At 37.1% G+C, this 20,603-nt stretch overlaps 1 protein-coding gene across 5 annotated transcripts in view; it reads right to left on the bottom strand.

Moving 5' to 3' along the window:
* MGAT4C (MGAT4 family member C) overlaps positions 1 to 20,603 on the bottom strand; it is a 729,331-nt gene that overhangs the window by 205,365 nt on the left and 503,363 nt on the right. Inside the window, exon 1 of one of the 5 annotated variants that reach the window (XM_019434713.2) lies at positions 18,326 to 19,064. The exons of the other annotated variants lie outside the window; for them this stretch is intronic. The gene's annotated coding sequence lies outside the window, so the exon portion shown is untranslated. Of the gene's footprint in view, positions 1 to 18,325; positions 19,065 to 20,603 lie in introns of those variants that run through there. 5 annotated transcript variants of the gene reach the window in all.

Raw genomic sequence — 20,603 nt, 5'->3', positions numbered from 1 at the left:
AATGAAAGAGTTACTGGAGAGGTGAAGTGATTTAAGGGAAAGGCCATTGAACCAGCAGCAAAGGCTTTCAAATGAGATAATAAATGTGAAAACCTTCAGGAAAAAGAAAAAGAGATAAAGTGTTATGCAAACATAGTGTTAATTTTAAAAATCTAAACTGTTCATTTCTGGCAGACCTGGTATTCTGAGATTCTGAGGCTATAGAATAACATGTAAAAAATGTTCAGTACAAACAGTAATATATGATGCCATGGGAAACTCTAAGACTCATGTTTCAACTTCAAACCTAGAATTTATTGCTTTTGAAATCTTATAGTTTGACCCTGAACTTCCTTTCTGCACACAATCTTTTAACTTTGTTTTTATATAGTGGTATTCTGCTGATGTTCTTGTCTTTTTCCTTTAGGAAATGTTCTACAGCAATTGCATTATTAAAACTGGACATGTTCCAAAAGAGTTGTCAGAGACCATAGAAAACTTTGATTCAATCTCAGTGGAATAACTGCAAGGTAATTGTCCCAAAGTTATCCCCTTCTGGATGTCTCAATAAATCTGGCTTTGATAACATGAAAATTTGCTTTAATGGAAGCCTGTGGAGGAGAGAACATGACTACATTTGCTGTAAAAGGCCAAATTACACAGAAATTTCAGAGAGCTGGTAAAAATCTTAAGAATGTAAGAAAGCTTATCCTTTTTTCCTTTCTATTTCTTCCTCCCTCCCTCTGTCCCTCCCTCCTTCCTTCCCTCCCTCCCTTCCTCCTTTCCTTCTTTCCTGGTCCTACAGCACTTGACCGTGTTTCAAAGAAACATGTTTTACAAAGGACAATTAATATTATATGTTTGTACTAATTTTCTATTCTCTCCAAATGAAGTTCAGGAATCTCTGTAAAAATGATCTCAATCCTTGGGGCGCCTGGGTGGCTCAGATGGTTCAGCATCCATCTCCTGGTTTCAGCTCAGGTCATGATCTCATGGCTCGTGGGTTCAAGCCCCATGTTCCAGCACTGTCAGTGAGGAGGCTGCTTGGGATTCTCTCTATCCCTCTCTCTCTGCCCCTCCCCTACTCAAGTGCTCATGTGCTCTCTCTCTCTCTCAAGAATAAATAAGAATAAATTAATTAATTTTAAAACATTTTTAAATGATCTTGTTAATTCTTAGAATGTCCTTATGTTGGAAAGTAGTGGGAAAATGTTACTCAACCTCTTAAATAGTGAGAAAAATAAGGTAGAAAGGCTTCAGCTGAGGTGCAGTTACATCTGTGGGAGATTCAGATATACTACCAAAGTTTCACATTTTCCCCCTTTTATCATTTTAATAATAACATCTTAGTTCTCTTACCTTTCTTCATTGATTAAAAGATCTTATCCCTCTCTCTCCAAGTAGAACATGAGCTATTCTAAGGCATGTGATTCAAAATACAACTTTTCATTATATTTCTAGAACCTAGACCATTGTACAGAAACCAATTATGTATTAGGGCTGAATTAAATCAAACAATCTTTTTTTTTTTTTTTTCCATTTTAAAAGTGCATGTGAGGGCTTTTTGTTTTTGTTTTTTTCTTTTCTTTTTTTTTTTTTTAAAGTAGGCTCCATGCTCAACATGGGGTTTAAACTCATGACCCTGAGATCAGGAGTCATATGCTCTACCAGTTAAGCCAGTCAGGCACCCCACTTTTTTTTTAATTCAAACCCTGCAAAAGGATTATATGTTGAAAAGTAGGTCTCTCTCCCATCCAGATATATAGTTGCTGACCCAGAGGCAAATCCAATAACATTTTCTTGTTACATGTAACTTTCCAGTCACTTTCATGCATATTAATGAGTGTGTGTCTTAGTGTTTGTATTCTTTTTTGAACAAGTGGGAGAGCAAAATAAATATACTGTACTACTTATTTTAAAACTTAACAATATGTACTCGATAATTTTTCTGTAAACTTTTCATTTGAAAGTAACTTCAAATTTACACAAAAGTAGCAAGAATAAAAATAGTATAAAGAACAGTCATACATTCTTAACCTATATTTAGCTATTACTAACACTTTGCCCTATTTATCATCTGTTTAATTTCTCTCCCTTTCTCTTTCTGTCTCTCCCTCATTTTCCCTCTCTCTATCATTATTTGAAGGAAGATGCACACATCATGACTTTTTACTCCTAAATATTTTTATTTTTCATTTCTAAGAATGATATTCTCTTCTATGGCCACAGTAACATTCTAAACTTCAGTAAATTTAATATTGGCATAATACTTCAAAATAACACATGTCCATATTCCAACTTCGTCTATTGACCAAAAATATTCTTTAGAGCATTTTTATCTCTCCCAGTATCAGACCATATCAGAGCCTTTCTTTGCTTTTCCATGCCACTGATAATTTTTGAAGAACACAATTTTCCTTGCCCTCTTTTTAATGGAATATTCCTCATTTTAGAATTGTCTAATATTTTCTGATTAGTTTTAGATTATGCATTCCTGCAGAAATAATACATAAGAGAGTCTGTTCTCCGTGAATCAAATCTGAGGGCACATCATACCCATCTGTCTCTCATTGGTATTGTTTATTTTAAAAATTAAAATAACAGTCAAGGTGTTGCCGATTTTCTACTGTTATAATTATTTTTGTTTTCCCCTGCAACTAAGAGGCAGTCTCTGAGGGAGTCACATTACAACCATGCAAATATCTGGCTCCACATTTAAAATCTACCCCTCCGATTAGCATCTATGAGTGATTCTTGTTTGATCTGATCTTTACTATTATGCAAACAAAGTGACTATTTGCCAACTCCCAGTCTGTCTCTCTATCTCTTAGTTGGTTCTCTACACTCTCATGCAAAAAGGGACCATAACTTCTCCCCCATTTATTTCTCTATGTATTAATGACACGGACTTGTGAATGGTTATTTTGTTCACTGGCTTATAATTCATTACTGTGATTATTTTTTTGGTCCTCACATTTTCCCCAGAGTGGGTCACAAGGAAAAGGCGGTTGGAATCAGTGTGAGTGTTTCAGTGGCAGTTGATCCAGGCTGTCCCCAGAACCTAGATGTGCTTGACTACTAGATGTGGGAAAGCACTGTATAAACAGTCACCCAAATGCCACCAAGTAAGGCTCCCTCAGCTGTAACTGCACGTAGTTAACCACATGTCAGCTTCACCTGACAGTGCTGACAAGCCCTTTGCTTCGGTCTGAGCAGTTATTTGGTTTGGTCGCACCAAAACCCATCTTCCTGAGCCTCACCTGAATCTGCTTGGCCAGCCCTGTCCTCACATCATCCCTCACAGACTGAGGGAGGGGAGGAAATGGAGAAGCCATCCATGTGACCGACTACAGCGTCACAGTCATGTGTCTCAGAGGTTATCCCTGCTCCACTGCCTACCTCATTTTTTTTACTCTCCCATCAAATTGCCCTAGTGTCTCCCTTTAGCTGGGCCTCATACACAGTTTCCTAAGACCTCAGGAAGAACATTTAAGGGCCACTGAGTGAAATTTGAGTTTTCTCCAGGGTCTCAGTCTTAAGTAGGGCAACTTTCCCTTTCAGAAGCGATCAGGGCATGGTGGTCGTAACTGCACCCATCCAGTCCAGCTCCAGAGAGCATGCGATAAAAACTTTCCAGTTGCAGGAACCTTCAGGAGAAATGCAAAGAAACACAGCACTGCCTTTCAGCTCACCAGCCAGAAAGTTGTTTTTTGCCACCTGCTGATGCTGTTTCAGGTTCAGTCTCTCTTCTGTGTGAAACAGCCTCATTTCTCTTGTTTAAAAGACTCAGTGAAGCCTCAATAGTCCTCTCAGAGTGCCCAGTTTTGATACTTTGTTCCCATGTGGATAGGCATGGGACCTTACAATAGTATTTTTTTCACTATTTCTCCTAATGCACATTCCACATGTACTGACTTCTTTTTTTAATCCTACAGTTTCTGGATATCAGGTTATGTGATACAGGGCTAGGAGTTTCCAGAACCTTTACTGATTTGGTTTGTCTGGGAAAGTACTTTAGAATAAATATTGGAGTCTTTTGAGGTTATTGAAAGGCTAAAAGAAGAGGAAAAGTGGGGACATGGGGACTCCTGAAAGATTAGCTATGCTTCCAACCCCATCTGTACAAAGCCCCCCAACAATGGCTTCTGAAAGACAGTAATCACACCCCCCGCCCCCCGCCGAGTCACCACCTCCACACATGCACACACCTTCCAGCTCCTTATGGGTTCTGCTGGTGCCTCAGAGCTGTCAGAAATGCAGAGGGAGGGGTACTCATTCCAGCTGCTAAAGGAATCCAGATGTGCAATCTATGGTACACACAACTTAAGGTAGTCCCTAATGAGTCACGTCCTTGCATAATTCCTTCCCCTTGAGTATGGGTAGAACCTGTGACTTATGTGTAGCCAGTAGAATATAGCAAAAGTGATGGGATGTTACGCCCGTGGTTATACTGTTATATAAGACTCCACCTTAGCACACTCAAGAGACTCTTCTGGTTTTGAAGGAGTAAGCTGCTCTGTGGGGAGAGCCTCCTGGCAAGGAACTGAGACAACCTGTAGGGACTTAGAGGAGACTCCAGCTGATGGCCAGGAAGAAAATAGGGACCTCAGTTTCACAGTCACAAGGAACAGAATTCTGCCAACCATCACTCGGGCCTGAAAGAGAACTCCAGAAAGGGACACGGCTTGATAAACACCTTTATTGCAACCTCTTGAAACTCTGAGCAGAAGATCTATCTAAGCTGTGTCTGTATCACTGACCTATTGGAGACTGTGAGATAATGTCTACTGTTTTAGGCATTTACATTTGTGGTAATTCACACAGCAACAGAAGACAACTACATGCCCCATGCAGTGAGAATTTCCCAGGAGAAGAAAAGAGGCACCATAGTCTAGCATAGCCCCTCTGACTTCTAAGTCTCGATTTCAGGCTCTAGCAGTCTTTAAGCTCCCAACCTGGTTTCAGCACGTAGCACCACTGGTGGAGTTTGTTCATCATTTTTTATTCCAAAGAAAACTTAATTAATTATTATTTTTTTATTTATATCCAAGTTAGCACATGGTGTACGAATGATTTCAGGAGTAGATTCCTTAGTGCCCCTTACCCATTTAGCCCATCGCCCCTCCCACAACCCCTCCAGTAACCGTCTGTTTGTTCTCCACATTTAAGAGTCTCTTACATTTTGTCCCCCTTCTTGTTTTTATATTATTTTTGTTTCCCCTTTCCTGTGTTCATCTGTTCTGTGTCTTAAAGTCTTCATATGAATGAAGTCATATGATATTTGTCTTTCTCTGACTAATTTCGCTTAGCATAATACCCTCTAGTTCCATCCATGTAGTTGCAAATGGCAAGATTTCATTCTTTTTGATTGCCGAGTAATACTCCATTGTGTGTGTGTGTGTGTGTGTGTGTGTGTGTGTGTGTGTATATATATATATACCACATCTTTATCCATTCATCCATCGATGGACATTTGGGCTCTTTCCATCCTTTGGGTATTGTTGATAATGCTGCTATAAACATTGGGGTGCATGGGCCCCTTCAAAACAGCACACCCATATCCCTTGGATAAATATCTAGTAGTGCAATTGCTGGGAAGAATTTCTGAATACTCAGAAGAGCAATGTCTTGCATACCCATGCCTATTTGAGCACAGGCAGAAGCACATGTACTATACTTCCAGTTTGATGGTGCTGGGATGTTGTTCAGTGGTCTAGACTCCAGGCTAGCTTACATCAACTAGGTTGGGAACAATGGTGACTGCCACAGCAGCTTGGGATCTACATGAGATACCCCCAATGACACTAACAGCATTGTGGCAGGAGGCAGACAGGGATTAACAGAAGAGTGACTTTCACTCTCACTTTTTTTTTAAGGTTTATTTATTTACTTATTTATTTAGGGGAGAGAAAGAGCACATGTACAGGAGGTAGGGGGGTGCAGAGAGAGAATCCCAAGCTGGCTCTGCACTGTCAGCAAGGAGCCTGATGTAGGGCTCAAGCCCATGAATTGTGAGATCATGACCTGAGCATAAATCCATGACCTGAGCCTAAATAAAGAGTCAGGTGCTTAGCTGACTGAGCCACCCAGGTGCCTCTCACTGCCACTTTCTGAAAGGGACCTCAGATCCTCTAATTCTGGCTCTCCAATTACCAGTTCTCAAATTAAGCTGTAACAGAGAAATCCTTTCAGATTATGGCTCTCCAAAGGGATCTAAGTCTGGGGCTTCTCACCATATATTCATTTAATCAATATTTAATGAGTTTCTATTTTATGCCAGCACTGCTGATATAGCAGTAGGTAAAATGCATGAAATCCCCAAACATATGGAGCTGAGGGTCTAATGGGAGATACAAAGAAATGGCAATTAAAACAAGGAAAATAAGGAATGTGCAGGAGCCATTTGAGCACAAAAGAGGGACACCTCACCCATGCCATGATGTTCTAGGAAGGAGCCCCCATACCCCACCAGTGATGATATCTGCACTGAGACATACAGAATGAAAAGGTTGGACACTGCAGATGCTCCAGGCAAAGGGAACATGTATCTGCTCTCAGAGATGAGTTTGAGGAGCAGTGGTACCGAAGCATGGCGTTTGCCTGTTAGTCATGGTACTAAGGTACAGCAGTTATCCAGCATGTACTGAGTGCCAGTGTCGTGTCAAATGGATGCCATAAATCAACTTGTGTGATCCTCACAGCATCCCTCAGGTGAGGCAACTGAGACGTGGACAGGTGAAGTGCTTTGCCCATGCCCATACCACTGGTAAGTGAGGAAGCCAGAAACTCATATGCAGCTAGCTGGCTTCAGAACCCACTCTCCTAGCCCCTCCTCTCATACCCTAGCCTACAATCAGATGACTAAACCAAATAGTGAGCTTCAGGTCAGGCCTTGATTCTTCATCAATAGAGCTATGAACCCAACCTATAGGTCCAAATCCACCCCAGATTCTGGTACTTCTCTGACCTCGAATCTCTGTCTATTGCTTGAGGTCTTGCTGATAAGGGGAGCCCAGTTTGCCAGGTCCCCTGTTAGCAAGGCAGATTTCCCCACTGAGGCTCTGCCTCCTTGGACTTTTTGAAAACTAGAATCTTGTCTCTGAATCCAGTCTGCTTGCCTAGATCCCTCTTCTCAGACCTCAGATATGCTTTGATATCTTTTTTGGACCTCCTCATATTTTGGTTTCACGAGCGTCCTTGGATTACTTTTGGGTCCCTGTGCCTGTGCTTGTTTTGCAGGTACAGCCATCTTCAGTAGAGCCTCAGTATAAAATCTTGCTAACTGAGCATCTCTATCACATGGAGGCAGCCATGGTATTCCCTAGGCCTAGTGCAGTGGCCAGCTTTTCTGATTTCTAATCCCCTTTGACCTCACTTTTCTCTGAATCCATGGTACATCACAGTCCTTCTGTGTTAGCTGCTAGACTTAGCAGGCAAAGTCTGTTGCTTTTTTTTTTCTCATACTATTTTGGAAACAGGAATATCATTTCTCTCCTGACGAGAATATCTAAAGATGTCTTGCCCTTCCTAACAACAACAAGAACAAATAAATTAATCAAAGTGTTTTTTTCCTATGTGGATCAGAAATGTCTTAAGAAGAATTCTATAATCATTGTAGAATCATGGTAGCTCTGGTAAGCTACCAGAATATGTAGTTCAATGTATAGCCAACTTTCAAAACAGATGTTTCCTCTATATTTATATAGGTAATGATATGTAATGTATATACACATATTTTGTATTCATATTTATATATTTTAGGATAGTATTCTCTTGAATCATACAGATTTTTAATCCATATCCACTGGATATCTTTCTCTTTTGGGGTTTTGGTTAATTTTTCCAATGTTTTCAGGTAAGAGAGCTTTTCTATTTAGCAGGCCATGAATATTTCCTGGCACAACACTGCTTCTTTAGATTGTTTTGTGGCTTTCTGGAGGGCCCAAGTCTTAATGTTGGAAGGTTTATTTGTTTCTTTGCTTGCAAAGCAAGAGCTGCTTATTGTCTATAAAGATGCTTATAAACGGCTTCCATTGAAACAGAATCATTTTTATGAGAATAAATTAACTCCTGAGTAAATAACACCACAATTTTCTACATTTTTGGCTATATCGCTCTTCTTAAAAAAAAAACAAAAAAACAACAAAGAACAAAAAACAAGACAAAACAAAAAAAAACCCATGATGTCTTAAACATAATAACTAGATATTTAGTATCCAGCTATTTATTATAAATGTGTTTGCTACAAGTTATGAAAACCAATTTAAAAGGGTAAATGTTACCTAATATTTCATCCATCCATCCATCAAGAAAAGTTTTTCCAGTTATGAAGGAGTTATTGCTTGACAGTTATATCCAGAAGGTCTTTATTCCTTTTCAGTTCTAAATTGCTTGAACATGGTTTCAATTCCTAAAAATCAATTTTCTGCTGGACTCCTCGCTGTCTAGCATCTCAAACTACTTTCTTTAAGGCCACCAGTGACCTTCCCTTCAATTTAAAGTTCAGTTTTCTTTGTTCCTATATTTTGAGCCTTTCTGCTGCCTTTCATATGGTTGACCACCACATTCTCAATTACATTCTTTCCAGTTTCAGTAACATCAGTTATACCTGGTACAAGTTTTACATATGGTCACTCGGTTTCTATACCTTTTACAAAGTCTACACCTCTTTGTATCCTTCAATACTCGGTATGTTCCAACTATCTGTATGCTATATTTATACCAAGATTTACAAGTAAATATTGATAGTATTTTTGTAGTTTGGCACATATCTCAAAAGTGCACAATCTATAATTTTGTTATCTACTTAACGTATTATAATTAGCTATGGAGTCACCCATATATTAGTAACAAGGAGGCTGCAGAAACAGACAAGTATTTTAATACTCTCAGAAAGCCCATTCAGTTTTTCATTCTGTAACAGTCACTAGCATCAGGACACCTGGGTGGCTCAGTTGGTGAAGCATCTGACTCTTTATTTCAGCTCAGGTCAAGATCTCATGGTTTGTGAGCTGATGCCCTGCATGGAGCTCTGTGCTGTCAGTGTGGAGCCTGCTTGGGATTCTCCCTCTCTGCTCTCCCCCACTCATGCTCTTTCTCTCTCTCTCTCAAAATAAATAGAATAAACTTCAAAAAAAAAAAAAGATTCACTAGCAATCATGTGCTTTTGATTTGCCCTGATGCTAATACATTTTTTTCCCAGCTTCTGTTTGCCTACACCATTTACTGAGCTGCTCTCCTTACTCTAGAGATTATTCTTGATGCTGGAGATTCACTAGTGATTCAAAACAGACTCTGTAACTACTTTCGTGAAGATTAAGGTCTAGTGAGGAGGAATGGAACTAATCATTTAATCAACCAAGAAATCCTCCAACTGTAACTCTTACAAGTGTTAAATATTGTTTTAAGAGCCTGTAATAGGAAGATTTGACCTGGTCAAGGAGGTGAAGGAGAACCTCTGCAAGGATGCACTTCTTTAACTGAGATTTGAATGATGATGAGTAGGAGGTAAGTGTGTGAAGGAGGTTCAGAGGAACCCACTAACCAGAAGGAATGGCATGAGTAAGTCTTAAGAATGGGACAGAGAAGATTGTAAGAGAGATGAAAATAAGTCATATAATGGTGAAATATACAGACCAAAGATGTTGGCCTTTATAAACTGTATTAATATTGTCATTACCCTACAAGTAATAGAAAGATATTGAAGAGTTTTAGGTGAAAAGAGAAAGAAAAGAGGTTATGGGGAAAGTAGAAAAAGGAATGTATTCTTCCCACATACAGATTTATATGGATTTCCCACCCTTAGGACCATCTTTTGCCTTCCTGATCTGAAGTCAGGAGGCAGGTCTAATAGTATAGATTTAATTTTCTGAATCAAAGGCATCTCATTCTGAATGTCCTTTGTTTAGTTCAGCTTTCTCTTCACAAGCTCTAAATAGAATTTCCTAAAGCTCCTTCTTCAGTCGATGTCCTTTAGTCATATTGCTTTTGAATGGGAACAATTTGAAGATGGTTACTAAATATCTCAACTCCAGTCTTATATATCCAATAGCTACCAAGTATATCTTCTTTGTTTCTTAATGGGCATCTCAAACATAGCATATCCAAAGTATAGAAGGAGGAAGAAAAGCAGCGTCTATGATTCCTTCTTTCACTCCAGCATTCATTTAACAAACATCTGCTGAATGCTTTTCTTTGAATGGGTATGAATTAGGCAGAATCCTTGACTTCAAGGGAATACAATATTCCCTATAGTTATTTTTCATACTCTATCATTAACTATAGCAATCTTGTATGCTAATGGATTTTTATTATACTTTTTTTTTCTGCCTACTTTCTCTAAAATGTTTACTTTCTTGGATCTTCACCTCTTTAATGCCTCATAGTTCCTGTCTATTTTTTTTTATCTTCAACACCATTCCTCCTTGTTAATCTAAAGTTATAACTTGCGTTTCATTACGAGCTATTGCTCTGAGAGTTAACATTGAAGATCCAAGCAAGCTGGAAGGAGTTCTCCCAGAAGCAGGCAGACACCTGTCTTACCTTTCCTGGGGTGACTTATAGTATTGTGTCTTGTGTCTCACCATGGCACCTGTATTCCAGATTGAACATCAACACCACACTTATCTCTGTTATCTCCACCACCTACCAGAGTTCCTATAGTATTGTAGATGTGGGAGGCTGTAGATAAAGCCTAACGGATTATGCTTCTCTTGGATGCCATCTCTTTTTCCAGATTGGAGACTCACCATTATTGTATACATGAATAAACTTAGATTAACAGTTTTTGGGACGGTCTAATGGGGCAATTGTGAAACTAGTGTATGCTCTTTTCTAATGCTCAATACTTCTTTCTTTCCCTCTTCTCCCCATAACTATTTTGTGTTTTTCATAAATCATATGCCACCTAAATCACAGCAAGAAGGGAATGGAATGATGCTTTGTTTTTCTTTTAAAATAATTTTTAAATAAATAGCTTGTATGTAATGTGGTTCAAACGATTAAAGAAAATGACCATAATGAATTGAGTCATCTTATAAGGAAGGAGTTCAATCTTCTAGATCTTCCTGCTGACCCTAGCCCAACACTGAAACATTGGGTCACTCGGGAATATATAGTTCCTATTCCTTAGATGAAGTCTGGTCAGGATCATCAAAAGTGAATGATTACTGACTCAAGGACTCTTTCCCAAACCCTGATATTCTGTTCAATTCTGTCATGTGTGACCCTCCTCTGTATTCCCGAGTAATTAGTCACCCCATTGGATATTACCCATCATTTAAAATAAATGAATAGAATGGGAAATTTAATAACGCTATTTGAAATTTAATGAAGTGAATTTTCCTGGCCTTCTTCCTCCTTTGATGGGTCAAACGGCCTTAAATAGTCTTTGGTAATCTTGTTTACTTTTTCTTTCAAAAAACATTTCACATTTACTCAAAATCACAATGATGTATCTTATCACACATCTTCCACAGCATTTAAATTTAGAAAACACTCAATTTAAGCAGCCAAGGCTTACAGTTATGCAGTTACGACCAGGTTGTCCCTACAGGTTATTTTTACAGCATCTGTACTGATACTTTGGTGCTCATTTTTAGTTCCCCTTCATCCCTGCCTCCAGTCATACTAAACATTGGTCCTTACATAAACACACTATGCTTTCTCCTCCCATTTTGGCTTTATATTTCCTGGAGGCACCTCTGCCTAAAATATCCTCTACTATTCTAGACCTGGGAAATTCCCTACTCATTTTTAAAAACTCAGACAAATGACAGCTTCTTTTGGATAACTTTTCTGATTTTTACAGGTAAAATAAGTCATTCCTTGTCCGTGTTAACCTCAGGACTCTGTGCTACTGCTAGTATAAAACTTATCACAATGTGTTCTAATTATTTATGTTCAAGTTTGTGTTGGCCTCTAGACCATGAGCCCTTTAAGACTAGCATTGGTGCTTGTGTTCATTGTTGGCATGTCTTAATGCTTAATAACTATGTGCCCATGCTCTAAGTAATTTGTGGAATGAGGCAGTCCATTTAGAAGTGAAAAAATATAGTAAAATGATTGTTCTTTTAGGTTTTTCACATACATTAGCACATTGATTCTACAAGATTATAAACTGTGGAGAAGAGAATAATTTATCCTTTCTTCTTGGATCTCTCTTGGACACTTGGTAGATGCTCCATCAAAACAAAACAAAACAAAACAAAACAAAACAAAACAAAACACACAGACACACGCATACAGATTTTAAAATCAAAACACTCTTAATTTACCTTTCAGAGGATGTTAGGGCCAGAGAACAGCACGAGCTAGAGAAGGACTTTAGCCTAATTATATCACCACATCATCACCCATGTGAGACAATGAACTACTGGAAAGCATGAGAGTGCTGATCTCTACATACATGAGAACAAATAAAACCTTTTATAACTACAAGTTTCAAAGTCCCATCAACTCATGAAAACTAATGGAATAAAAGGTAATGACAGAGTAAACTAGGATAAAATGCAAAAGTAAAGTTATTGAACTTTTCATTTGGATTATACACATATTTGTGTATATATGTATTGTAAATATACATGTATATTTATATATATGATATCCCATATCATATAATTTTAAAGCTGGAAAAAGCTCTTAAAAGTGGTTTAATCCATTTTAAATTTAATTCATTTTTCATGTTAAAACTGTGATTTCCATGACATATCAGACATCTTACATGCAGTAAGTGATAAGGCTATATCTAGTACTAAAATCTCCTGAAGTCAGTGTCAAGTTTTAAAGAGGAATTAATATGACTATGTCCCAAAGGTTTTGTGTTTGTAAATGTTGGATTCAATGAAACTCCCGAGTCAATTAAAACACACACATGCATAAAATACTAAGCAAGTGTCAATGAGAGTACTAAAAGAAGACAACAGTGATTGAGCACAAACCCTATGACAGACGCTGACCTCATTACTTAAAAGATTAGCTCATGAAATTCTCACAAAAATCTTATGAAGTGGCTACTTTTCTTTCTCTCAGTTTTTAAATGAAGAAATTAAGGCCTGAAAAGGATGGGGCAAGAAATTGTACTCGGGTAGTCTGGTCCCAGAAACCATATTCTTACCATAGTGCAGGTAAATACAGAATCTAACAAAAGAGTGTCTTTGAAGGCTTATGATATTTATTGCTCTACTGAGTAGAAGTGTTTGTTCATCTGATCATTGTCTTACACATTTATAATTTTTTTAACGTTTATTTATTTTTGAGACAGAGAGAGAGCATGAACGGGGGAGGGTCAGAGAGAGGGAGACACAGAATCCGAAACAGGCTCCAGGCTCTGAGCTGTCAGCACAGAGCCCGACGCGGGGCTCAAACTCACAGACTGCGAGATCATGACCTGAGCCGAAGTCGGCCGCTTAACTGACTGAGCCACCCAGGCGCCCCAAATCATTGTCTGACACATTTAAATTGAGAAAAGTTGTTGGAACTCACCAGCCTACCAATGACAGCAGATTGTATCATGCTTCACCCCACATTATAAATTTCACCCAGCTCAGTATTTCATCTGAGTTCGCGGTACCAATATGCATTCTCTGTTTTAGCAAAACTATATTTTTCACATTGATTCAAATGCTATGGTACACCTCTGAGAGTTTTACAGCAGGTCATGGCATATTGGTAGAGAGTCACTTCTGAACGGAGACTTTGACCAAGCTATCTTTATACCATGCTCTGTTCCTGGCTGTGAAATCAGTATCTCAGAACAAACAACCAATCTTCTGCTTTTGGTAGAATTTTGTATTTAAAAAATGCAGTCTTATGTCAATTCATAATTTATCATAAACATTACAAAATTAATTCTGGAATATTGTTACATAGAATTAGTTAAATTCAAGACCTGGTACCTTGTAACACTTGTTGGTAAAACATTCACAGTTTAATATCCCTTGACATATTGCTAATTCATACTCTTAATTATTGCATTCTAATTTTGCACTTTCATTTTGCACATTTCAATGTGCACATTGCACACTGCACATTAGTAAAGGGACTAAGTCCAGGGATATAACTTTATTATTATGCAATATTACAAAAGTAAAATATTTTGTGGTAAATCAGGTGTGTGCAGGCAATTTTGAATTGTTTCACGATTTATATGTATGTCACTAGATAGACTCCTCAGTGGCTAATTAAATGATACCATCTGAAAATGGTTTATCTTCAACTGATAGGTTCTATGTACAGATTGATTTTCTCTGAGGAGGTTCGATTTCAGGCCTTTTTTTTTTTCTTTTAAATCACTGGGCATCTGCAAATAAATTCAATGGGTAGTAAATATCACTTTTAGTTCAACTATCCTGGGAACCACTATTAATGTATTCCAAACTACTGAAAAAAATGATGTTAAACTTCAGGTTATCTTGTTTGCTTTATTCAAACACAAACTGCTGTCATTTGGAAAATACTGTTATTTTTTAATTAAAAGAAAATAAAATTCATCCATTTCTCACTCTCCTACTTATACTCTTATCTAAACCCTATCTAAAACCAAAGAACTGTATACTCAATGTATTACGATAATCAAGGACTTTATTATAAAATAGAGGATAAATATAAAGCTATATTGCCTGAATGTAAACTACAGATACAAGGTAAATTTGTCCCAAATGATTTTTGTAATCCATTGCAAGGTAGTCATTTTATTTTTGTAAAGTTGCAGAGATCACATTCCAAGTCAAGTATGAGTTATAAAATAATTGATAGAAATTTCTGTAATGCCCAAGTGTGAAGTATTTACGAGTTCATTTTATGTTAGAATATACCTGAGAACTTAAAGATACATGGAAACACAAGAAATGAAAATAAATCCATCATTTACAACTCATGTTTCTTATTTACTAGTAAGTTGTTATATCTGCCATACCTTGAAATACATGAAATATTTTTAGTAAATTTATAGATGAGAGTCTGACAGACTTAAAAAATAATATAACATGAAAAAAAACAAGGACTTTTATATAGCTCAGTTATAAATAAATCCCAAGCCCCTAGATGACTGCTTGGCACAGAGTAGCCAAAAACAACAACAACAACAACAACAACAACAACAACAATAACAACAACTACAGCAACACACAAGCCACATAAATAGTCAGATATTTGGAAGGCTGGAGGAAGGAAGGGAGGAAGATTGATTGATTGATTGACTGGGGACATTTAAATTTGAAAATTCTTTTCTGAGTCCTGATTTTTCCATTTACTGATTTACTGGCTAGGTAATCTTTGGCAACAAGTTAAAAACTATTAGTCTCGAGGCACCTGAGTGGCTCAGTTGGTTAAGCTTCCGACGTAGGCTCAGGTCATAATCTCACTGTTCATGAGTTTGAGTCCCACATCGGGCTCTGTGCTGATAGCTCAGAGCCTAGAGCCTGCTTCAGCTTCTGTGTCTCCCTCTCTCTCTGCTCCCTCCCCTACTTATGCTCTGTGTCTCTGTCTCTCAAAAATGAAGAAATATTAAAAAAAAAAAAAAAACAACTATTAGTCTCTATTTCTTTGAACCATAATATAAATTACTTTATCACAGAACAATTTTTGAAAATGAATATTATGTCCATGAAAACACTTTAAACATTTAAAGTGTATATAAACCTGTTCATGTACATAAAATCTACATGGAAATATCCATGCATTTGCATACTAATACAGATCCAAGTTAAGATGACATCATGGTTACTATATTTTTTGTATTAACTAAAAAGTTGGCCATGGAGGTCCAGAGCTTCTAAGACAAGCAAAGAATTCATGATATATCCAAGTACTTGAATTAAGAAAGCAGAAAACTAAATGGTATCCATGTATTCAATAATTAAAAGAAGCTAATGAAGGTACTTAAATAAACTAATTTCCAGGAGAGGATTAAGGCATATAAGAGGAAAAAAAGAATATTACTTTGGAATAGGTAATAATATAATTTGAAGAACCACTTTCAAAAGAAAACAATACATATAACACCTTCAGCCTCTGGGAAATGCAGAGAACTTCAGAAAAGGTAATAGAAACCTTTTATCCCTGTGCACTGTTTCCACCTCTTAAGACCTGCAAAACCTGTCACTTAATTAACATGTAACTTGGTACACCACAAAGAACTGGATAAGATAATATAGAGAAGAAAAATGCAAAAGAAACAAAAAGATGATTACTTAACTTGGACAAAGGACATATATGTTAAAAAGGAGACAAGGAACACAGCAATATGTGCACCATCATACATTTTCCACCCGTGGCTTCCTATACTAAGAGTTCTTCCCAGGGAGTTTGTGGCATGGGAAATGGCCATGATCCCATTGATGCCCTCTCTTTAAAAAAATAAAATAAAATAAAAAACGAAACCTTTCTGTCAAAAAGTTAACCAACGAGGTAGATCATATCATGCACATCCATGTTGTACAAAGTCATTCAGAGGAAAACAAGTAAATGAGTAATTCTAACTACCAAAGCAGTGTATTTGTCATTACAGACAGTAATACCAAGAGAAGCATTCAGCAGAAAGTACAATTCTAAATGTCTAGACTGTTCATTGGCTGAGTAAGATTTTTCTTCATTGCTGACAGAATGATATAAATAGATTTTTAGAGAATTAATTATTAGGAAACAACTGTTTTCCTCTAGTCAAGATTGATCACCTGTGAAAATGACAGTCAGGACCTTTGGGTTATTCAACTCTACTTTAAAGTACTTAAGGGAAAAAATTCATTTCAAAGTGGTGAATCGTTATGCTTTCACATTCACATTATCAAAACTTTTGGATTCCCACTTTTAGATTTTGAAATTCACAGAATACGCAACCTAAACCTCCCTGTGAAAAATTTAAGCTTGTGAGATTTTGTGGATAACACGCTGTTTTGCATGAGACAATAGGCTCAGTGCTTTTGATTCCATTAATACACATCTGACATTTTCTATAAAGTCAGTTTTGTTCAGACCTGATTGACTGAAAGAGACAATTCGAGCAACAGTAATGCCAAGCACTGCCAAACAGGACCGGGCTAGTAGGAGAGACAGAAGTGTGACACAGCTGAGAAATCCCTGCTGTCTTGAAGTACAACTTGAGCACCTCCAAATCCTGATTCCGAGTTATCCAAATTACTGGCTTGCACAGGCAGACATATTCTATGTTAAAGTAGAGTAAAAATAAATCTGCAAAGCACGAGTATACTGGAGCCTGATGGATAAGTCATTAGTCAAAAGTTTTATTACCCTAGAAGAGATGGTGACAGTATTAAAATAAAAGAATGTGTTAAATTAAGTGCCAGCTATTTACACGTTTCTGTGTCTTTGATAAATAACTTCATTCCACTCTAAAATGACAAAGGTCTGCTACTTTACACTGTGATCACAGACAATATTTGAGGAGTTAAAAGTGTTTTTGAATTCTTCATTTCGTAGCATATGCACATTTCCAGTCAATTAAAAGCTTTTATTGTATCTAATGTTTCAGGATCTCTGTCAGATTCAGTCTCCTAGATCTACAGCAAGTCAACAGCTCTACATAAATTTGTTTTGCTATAATAGCGTAAGGATCCTCAGGTGTAAATATCACTACTAATAGATTATTGAATAATTGAAAGCTTTATTGTCAGAGTTTAAATATTCCACAAATCCGTAAAACAGTATTTTGCTATTACATGCAAAAGCACTTAATGCAATCAATGATTTTAACATCTCTTAATTCCAGAAAAATAATTCCCACACTGTTCCTTAAAAGTATTTGCTATCATCATTTTCTTAGATGAAAAATGGCAAATGTAAATACAAAGTAGTACAACTTCATTCCAGAAGCTAAAGACTTGGCTCACTTGGTAAATTTTGTTTTTCTGGATAGATACAACTTGGAAAACTGTCCCAAAGAACTATCATTTAACAATTAGAAACTTTGACTCATTTTAAATTTATAGCAATACTACTTGGGTTGACCACTCTTACTCTTTGCTACTAATAGCAAAGTATAAAGAAATGGAGCAGAGTGGTTTACATATCCACATGTCTCTTCTAAAAAACATATTCAAAATAATGATCCTATAATAGTAGTTCTTTTCCTTTTCTAAAGAAAAGCTGAATTTACCTGCCATTCATTTTCTACTGCAAATTACTTTGCCAGGTAAACGTTAGCATGCTCTTTTTCAATTCATTTTGCTAAATCCACCTTTCCTTTTAATAATGCTAAACACTGTTCTGATTAAAAGCTTACCGGATAGTAATCCTGTTCGACCCTGACACCAGTTTCTTACACTGTTTCCTCTGTTAGACACATCTACCTTTATTTTGAAAGAGAAGGTAAAACAGAAGAGGCTCTTACCAGAGACAGGGAAAACAATTCGTTCAGCTAGATCCAACAGTGCTCTGTGCAGCCTGGCAGCATGAGTGATCCTTGGGCCTCACACAAAAGCGAGATAATTGGCTCTCAATGAAGAGATGTAAACATCCATCATAATGGCACTGGGGCTGAAACTGAACGCTACCTCAGCTGTTCTATGTACTCCGACTGGAAGATGATGTCACAAACATCAACTGGGTGTACTCTCATTGGCTTCTGTTACCTGGAATCATATCTTAACCCTAAACTGTCAGCTGCAAATTGAAATGCTCATCTCTGGCTATAATTTTGGCTGAAAGGGGAATGAAAGTGATGTTGAGCTCCTGGAGGTGAGCAAACTGAAAATACTGCCCCTCAAATATGCTAGGACCATTTTACATAATTAATTAATTGGGATCTGTGAGAATTTTATTTTTTAAAATATTTATGAAGTGGCAATATTTATGAAAGGTATTTCCCAGAATGGATATTAAAGGGAAATATTAATGCAATAATAACATCTGGAATTGTAAATTTTGTAATTGCTTTGCATTGATTTTACAGAACTACCCTGTGAGATTAAGAAAGTCAAGGTGAGAAAAATTACAGTGTAGACAACTATACAGTGGAGCTTTCAATCAATTTGCTCACAGTAGCCATCTATACTTTTAAATCTTCTAATAAAATAAAATAGAGGTGCATTTTACTCCCTGAATGTTAAACAGTATCTCCAAAGTTTTGTATAATGAAGCTTAAAATGCGAGACATTAAAAGTGTAACATCACCAAAATAGTAATGTTAAATATTGGTTTTTACAAAGGGTAATTTATAAGTCACTAGAACCATAGACAAACCCATTTCAGTAATTGAAGGCTACTTTAGAATATAGTGCTGTTCTCTTTGAGCACGAACAGGGAATAATTACCCATCCCTTACTCTCTATCCTGACAAAAGCCCCGGACTTCTCCCCAGGCTTAAATCCAGTGGGAGAAGGGGATAATGGGCTAAGCCGGTCGCAGCAGCTTGCTGCCAGAGGGACAAAACTACCATCACCTTGAAATATATCTATGCTTTCTCCACCAAAGGAGCTGTCAGCCGCATAACTGTGAGATGCAAGAATTACCAGAGCTATTCAATGACCGGCTCCTTCTAAATCCAGCCCAGTCATATCCCAGGGCAAGCCCTTTAAAAGCTGTGCAGCTCAGCATGCAAACAGTACAACCACCTGGAGAGACAGTGAGAGAAATTCTTTTCATCCATCCTCACCTTTAGGGAAAGGAAGGTCACCCACAGTGCCCTGATATGCCTTTATGTTGATACGTGTCTTTGTGAATAACAGATTCAGGGCGAATAGTTGTTAAGACTATTTCACATTTTCAATGACAGACAATTATTTTTATTGTATGGTTCAATCGGAGTTCTAAAAGTTGAAAATCTATGAAATATGCTTTCATCAACCATACATTCAAAATTTCCTCTCAAGTTCTGACTCTCATGACCATTGTTTTAACCGTTTGAATAATCTTAGTAGCAGGTTTGTATGTGAGATACAGGGGCAAGAATTCTAGATTTGGGCTGCAAAGATCCAGCCTCCAACTCTTGCTCCATCACCTACTATTTGTGAGAACTTTGGAAAATTAATAACTTTCATGTATAGAATAAGAATGATAATGCTACATACAGCAAAACAGAAAAAAAAAAAGTTGTAGGGATTAAGTGAGGCAATGTATGAAACACTATGTAAATTCAAAAGTCTTAAATAGAAGAGGAAATTAATGTTATTGTTATGTAAAATATATTCATTTTAAAGGCATTTGTGTATTTAAAGTGAGGAGTCAATTTAGTGTCTTCAAAATAATGAAGTTAGAAATATTACCCAGGGGCGCCTGGGTGGCTCAGTCGGTTAATCGTCTGACTTCAGCTTAGGTCATGATCTTGCTGTTCATGGGTTGGAGCCCTCATTGGGCTCTGTGATGACAGCTCAGAGCCTGGAGCCTGCTTTGGATTCAGTGCCTCCCTCTTTCTCTGCTCCTCCCCCACTTGTTCTCTCTCTCAAAAATAAGTTTTAAAAAATTTAAAAAATACTAAAAAATAAGAAACATTATTACCCAAAACTCTTAAAATTTCGAGTAGAAAATAATGTTGTAAATTAACTTGGTTTATAATAGTGTCTCATTCAGTGGTCCTTCTTCTCCTTCCTCTTGTTTTATGTTTGTAGATTATTTATTTATTTTTATTATTAAAAAAAATTAAATGTTTATTTATTTTTGAGAGACAGACA

The sequence above is a fragment of the Panthera pardus genome, unplaced genomic scaffold (genome assembly GCF_024362965.1).
Source record: "Panthera pardus isolate Hobbes unplaced genomic scaffold, ASM2436296v1 HiC_scaffold_6, whole genome shotgun sequence".
Classification (NCBI taxonomy): domain Eukaryota; kingdom Metazoa; phylum Chordata; class Mammalia; order Carnivora; family Felidae; genus Panthera; species Panthera pardus.
The sequence above is the reverse complement of the archived record's forward strand: the minus strand, read 5'-3'. Positions and strand labels throughout refer to the sequence as shown.